Raw genomic sequence first — 6,009 nt, 5'->3', positions numbered from 1 at the left:
TTGTCGATGTTCAAATTTCAGTTAATGAGTAGCCTCTTTGAAATTTCAGTTAATGAGTTGGCCCTTTGGTTACTCATTTGTCCCTGTGTCTTTTGGTTACCCAGTTGTCGATGTTCGAAATTCAGTTAATGAGTTGCCTCCTTGGTTAATCATTTGTCGCTCTGGCTTTTGGTTAACCAGTTGTCGATGTTCAAAATTTCAGTTAATGAGTTGCCTCTTTGAAATTTCAGTTAATGAGTTGGCCCTTTGGTTACTCATTTGTCCCTGTGTCTTTTGGTTAACCAGTTGTCGATGTTCGAAATTCAGTTAATGAGTTGCCTCCTTGGTTAATCATTTGTCGCTCTGGCTTTTGGTTAACCAGTTGTCGATGTTCAAAATTTCAGTTAATGAGCTGCTCTTATGTTCTATGATTTCCTACCTTGACAACTCATTAACCAGTGTTTCAAACAATGCACCAGGCCATTTGACGACCCCAACTCGGTTCCACAAGCGGGAAAGCAGCACCCCAAGGCCCGGTAAGGGGGCCGAATACATTCCCATCGTGAATTCCGTCCCAAATGTGAATGACAAGTTTTCAGTTAATCAGTTGCCTGCTTGGTTACTCATTTGTCGCTCTGACATTTGGTTAACCAGTTGTCGATGTTCAAATTTCAGTTAATGAGTAGCCTCTTTGAAATTTCAGTTAATGAGTTGGCCCTTTGGTTACTCATTTGTCCCTGTGTCTTTTGGTTACCCAGTTGTCGATGTTCGAAATTCAGTTAATGAGTTGCCTCCTTGGTTAATCATTTGTCGCTCTGACTCTTGGTTAACCAGTTGTCGATGTTCAAAATTTCAGTTACTGAGTTGCCTCTTTGAAATTTCAGTTAATGAGTTGGCCCTTTGGTTACTCATTTGTCCCTGTGTCTTTTGGTTAACCAGTTGTCGATGTTCGAAATTCAGTTAATGAGTTGCCTCCTTGGTTAATCATTTGTCGCTCTGGCTTTTGGTTAACCAGTTGTCGATGTTCAAAATTTCAGTTAATGAGTTGCCTCTTTGAAATTTCAGTTAATGAGTTGGCCCTTTGGTTACTCATTTGTCCCTGTGTCTTTTGGTTAACCAGTTGTCGATGTTCGAAATTCAGTTAATGAGTTGCCTCCTTGGTTAATCATTTGTCGCTCTGACATTTGGTTAACCAGTTGTCGATGTTCGAAATTCAGTTAATGAGTTGCCTCCTTGGTTAATCATTTGTCGCTCTGGCTTTTGGTTAACCAGTTGTCGATGTTCAAAATTTCAGTTAATGAGTTGCCTCTTTGAAATTTCAGTTAATGAGTTGGCCCTTTGGTTACTCATTTGTCCCTGTGTCTTTTGGTTAACCAGTTGTCGATGTTCGAAATTCAGTTACTGAGTTGCCTCCTTGGTTAATCATTTGTCGCTCTGGCTTTTGGTTAACCAGTTGTCGATGTTCAAAATTTCAGTTAATGAGCTGCTCTTATGTTCTATGATTTCCGACCTTGACAACTCATTAACCAGTGTTTCAAACAATGCACCAGGCCATTTGACGACCCCAACTCGGTTCCACAAGCGGGAAAGCAGCACCCCAAGGCCCGGTAAGGGGGCCGAATACATTCCCATCGTGAATTCCGTCCCAAATGTGAATGACAAGTTTTCAGTTAATCAGTTGCCTGCTTGGTTACTCATTTGTCGCTCTGACATTTGGTTATCCAGTTGTCGATGTTCAAAATTTCAGTTAATGAGTTGCCTCTTTGAAATTTCAGTTAATGAGTTGGCCCTTTGGTTACTCATTTGTCCCTGTGTCTTTTGGTTACCCAGTTGTCGATGTTCGAAATTCAGTTAATGAGTTGCCTCCTTGGTTAATCATTTGTCGCCCTGACTCTTGGTTAACCAGTTGTCGATGTTCGAAATTCAGTTATTGAGTTGCCTCCTTGGTTACTCATTTGTCGCTCTGACATTTGGTTAACCAGTTGTCGATGTTCGAAATTCAGTTAATGAGTTGCCTCCTTGGTTAATCATTTGTCGCTCTGGCTTTTGGTTAACCAGTTGTCGATGTTCAAAATTTCAGTTAATGAGTTGCCTCTTTGAAATTTCAGTTAATGAGTTGGCCCTTTGGTTACTCATTTGTCCCTGTGTCTTTTGGTTAACCAGTTGTCGATGTTCGAAATTCAGTTAATGAGTTGCCTCCTTGGTTAATCATTTGTCGCTCTGACTCTTGGTTAACCAGTTGTCGATGTTCGAAATTCAGTTAATGAGTTGCCTCCTTGGTTAATCATTTGTCGCTCTGGCTTTTGGTTAACCAGTTGTCGATGTTCAAAATTTCAGTTAATGAGCTGCTCTTATGTTCTATGATTTCCGACCTTGACAACTCATTAACCAGTGTTTCAAACAATGCACCAGGCCATTTGACGACCCCAACTCGGTTCCACAAGCGGGAAAGCAGCACCCCCAAGCCCCGGTAAGGCGGCCGAATACACTCCCATCCGGAATTCCGTCCCAAATGTGAATGACAAGTTTTCAGTTAATCATTTGCCACCTTGGTTCATCATTTGCCACTCTGACTTTTGGTTTCCCAGTTGTCAGTTTTCACATTTCAGTTACTGAGTTGACTTTGTCTTTCTCACTCTGTGTATCTCTATCTTCTCTCTGTCTCTCTCAGTGTATGCGAGTGTCTGTGTGTGTTCCACTGCCGCCCGGCCAACCGGGTCCAAAGGCCCGCCACGTTACACACGAAAAACCCCGGTCTCGCTTCGGAGCGACGGGCACCCGGCTTCTCGGTGTCGGACCGACTCCGTTCAGATACCGCTGGATGCCCCTTGCCCCTGGCTTGCTCTGGCAGCCGGCGCGTGCAGGCCGCCCCCTGCCCCGCCGTCTCAGTGGTCGGAAAGCGGTCTCCAGCCAACGGCTGTACCTCGGCCGCGGAAAGAGGCAGCTACACAAGCGAGGCACTGCTCTGTGCGGCCCCGCCACCCCGTTCAGCTGCCGTTGTCCCCGACCGGATCGGACTTTCCTTCCCGAAGTTATCCCCGATAAGCTGCCGCTGACCGACGGCCCGTCAGCCGCTGCGGGACGGCGACACTTTCCCGAACTCGCCCGGGGCCACTTCGGCAATATAGTGTGCGCCGGAGCCGGGGCTTTCCAACGAGCCATCCCCGAACGAAATCGGACACGGGAGTCGGGAGCGACAGGCGTTCGACTGGTGCCGGGCAACCGGGTCCAAACGCCCGCCTTGTTAAACACACGTACACCCCAGGCTCGATTCGGAGCGACGGGCACCCGGCTTCCCGGTGTCGGACCGACTCCGTTCAGATACCGTTGGATGCCCCTTGCCCCTGGCTTGCTCTGGCAGCCGGCGCGTGCAGGCCGCCCCCCGCCCCGCCGTCTCAGTGGTCGGAAAGTGGTCTCCAGCCAACGGCTGTACCTCGGCCGGGGAAAGGGGCAGCTACACAAGCCAGGCACTGGTCTGTGCGGGCCCGCCACCCCGTTCGGCTGCCGTTGATCCGGACCGGATCGGACTTTCCCTCCCGAAGTTATGCCCGATAAGCTGCCGCTCACCGGCGGCCCGTCAGCCGCTGCGGGATGGCGACACTTTGCCGAACTTGCCGGGGTCCAGGCCGATAATATAGTGTGCGCCAGCGCCGGGGCTTTCCAACGAGCCCTCCCTGACCGAAATCGGACACGGGAGTCCAGAGCGATAGGCGTTCGACTGCCGGCCGGCCAAACACAGGCAATCCCCCGCCGTTGCGGACCCGCTCCAGGACAACCGGGTCCAAACGCCCGCCTCGTTACACGCACGAAAACACCGGGCTCGATTCGGAGCGACGGGCACCCGGCTTCCCGGTGTCGGACCGACTCCGTTCCGGTACCCTTGGATGCCCCTTGCCCCTGGCTTGCTAGGACAGCCGGCGCGTCAAGGTGGGCCCCCGCGGCTCCGGCTCAGCAGTCGGAAAGCGGTCTCCAGCCAACGGCTGTACCTCGGCCGGGGAAAGGGGCAGCTACACAAGCCCGCTACTGGTCTGTGCGGCCCCGCCACCCCGTTCAGTGGCAGTTGACCCCGACCGGATCGGACTTTCCTTCCCGAAGTTATCCCCGATAAGCTGCCGCTGACCGACGGGGCGGCAGCCGGTACGGGTCGCCGACACTTTCCCGAACTTGCCGGGATCCAGTCCGATAATATAGTGTGCGCCAGCGCCGGGGCTTTCCAATGAGCCCTCCCTGACCGAAATCGGACACGGGAGTCCGGAGCCAAAGGCGTTCGACTGCCGGCCGGCCAAACTCAGGCAACCTCCCGCCGTTGCGGACCCGCTCCCGGACAACCGGGTCCAAACGCCCGCCCTGTTACACGCACGAAAACACCGGGCTCGATTCGGAGCGACGGGCACCCGGCTTCCCGGTGTCGGACCGACTCCGTTCCGGTACCACTGGATGCCCCTTGCCCCTGGCTTGCTAGGACAGCCGGCGCGTCAAGGTGGGCCCCCGCGGCTCCGGCTCAGCAGTCGGAAAGCGGTCTCCAGCCAACGGCTGTACCTCGGCCAGGCCAAGCGGCAGCTGCACAAGCCCGCTACTGGTCTGTGCGGCCCCCCCACCCCGTTCAGTAGCAGTTCACCCCAACCGGATCGGACTTTCCGTCCCGAAGTTATCCCCGATAAGCTGCCGCTGACCGACGGGGCGGCAGCCGCTACGGGACTGCGACACTTTCCCGAACTTGCCGGGGTCCAGGCCGATAATATAGTGTGCGCCAGCGCCGGGGCTTTCCAACGAGCCCTCCCTGACCGAAATCGGACACGGGAGTCCGGAGCCAAAGGAGTTCGACTGCCGGCCGGCCAAACACAGGCAACCTCCCGCCGTTGCGGACCCGCTCCCGGACAACCGGGTCCAAACGCCCGCCCTGTTACACGCACGAAAACACCGGGCTCGATTCGGAGCGACGGGCACCCGGCTTCCCGGTGTCGGACCGACTCCGTTCCGGTACCACTGGATGCCCCTTGCCCCTGGCTTGCTAGTACAGCCGGCGCGTCAAGGTGGGCCCCCGCGGCTCCGGCTCAGCAGTCGGAAAGCGGTCTCCAGCCAACGGCTGTACCTCGGCCGGGCCAAGCGGCAGCTGCACAAGCCCGCTACTGGTCTGTGCGGCCCCCCCACCCCGTTCAGTCGCAGTTCACCCCAACCGGATCGGACTTTCCGTCCCGAAGTTATCCCCGATAAGCTGCCGCTGACCGACGGGGCGGCAGCCGCTACGGGACTGCGACACTTTCCCGAACTTGCCGGGGTCCAGGCCGATAATATAGTGTGCGCCAGCGCCGGGGCTTTCCAACGAGCCCTCCCTGACCGAAATCGGACACGGGAGTCCGGAGCCAAAGGCGTTCGACTGCCGGCCGGCCAAACACAGGCAACCTCCCGCCGTTGCGGACCCGCTCCCGGACAACCGGGTCCAAACGCCCGCCCTGTTACACGCACGAAAACACCGGGCTCGATTCGGAGCGACGGGCACCCGGCTTCCCGGTGTCGGACCGACTCTGTTCCGGTACCACTGGATGCCCCTTGCCCCTGGCTTGCTAGGACAGCCGGCGCGTCAAGGTGGGCCCCCGCGGCTCCGGCTCAGCAGTCGGAAAGCGGTCTCCAGCCAACGGCTGTACCTCGGCCGGGCCAAGCGGCAGCTGCACAAGCCCGCTACTGGTCTGTGCGGCCCCCCCACCCCGTTCAGTCGCAGTTCACCCCAACCGGATCGGACTTTCCGTCCCGAAGTTATCCCCGATAAGCTGCCGCTGACCGACGGGGCGGCAGCCGCTACGGGACTGCGACACTTTCCCGAACTTGCCGGGGTCCAGGCCGATAATATAGTGTGCGCCAGCGCCGGGGCTTTCCAACGAGCCCTCCCTGACCGAAATCGGACACGGGAGTCCGGAGCGAAAGGCGTTCGACTGCCGGCCGGCCAAACCCAGGCAATCTCCCGCCGTTGCGGACCCGCTCCCGGACAACCGGGTCCAAACGCCCGCCCTGTTACACGCACGAAAACCCCGG

Source organism: Somniosus microcephalus, unplaced genomic scaffold (assembly GCF_052327205.1).
Source record: "Somniosus microcephalus isolate GS21.2 unplaced genomic scaffold, FLI_Smic_1.0 scaffold908, whole genome shotgun sequence".
In the NCBI taxonomy this organism is placed as follows: Eukaryota; Metazoa; Chordata; class Chondrichthyes; order Squaliformes; family Somniosidae; genus Somniosus; species Somniosus microcephalus.
The sequence above is the reverse complement of the archived record's forward strand: the minus strand, read 5'-3'. Positions refer to the sequence as shown.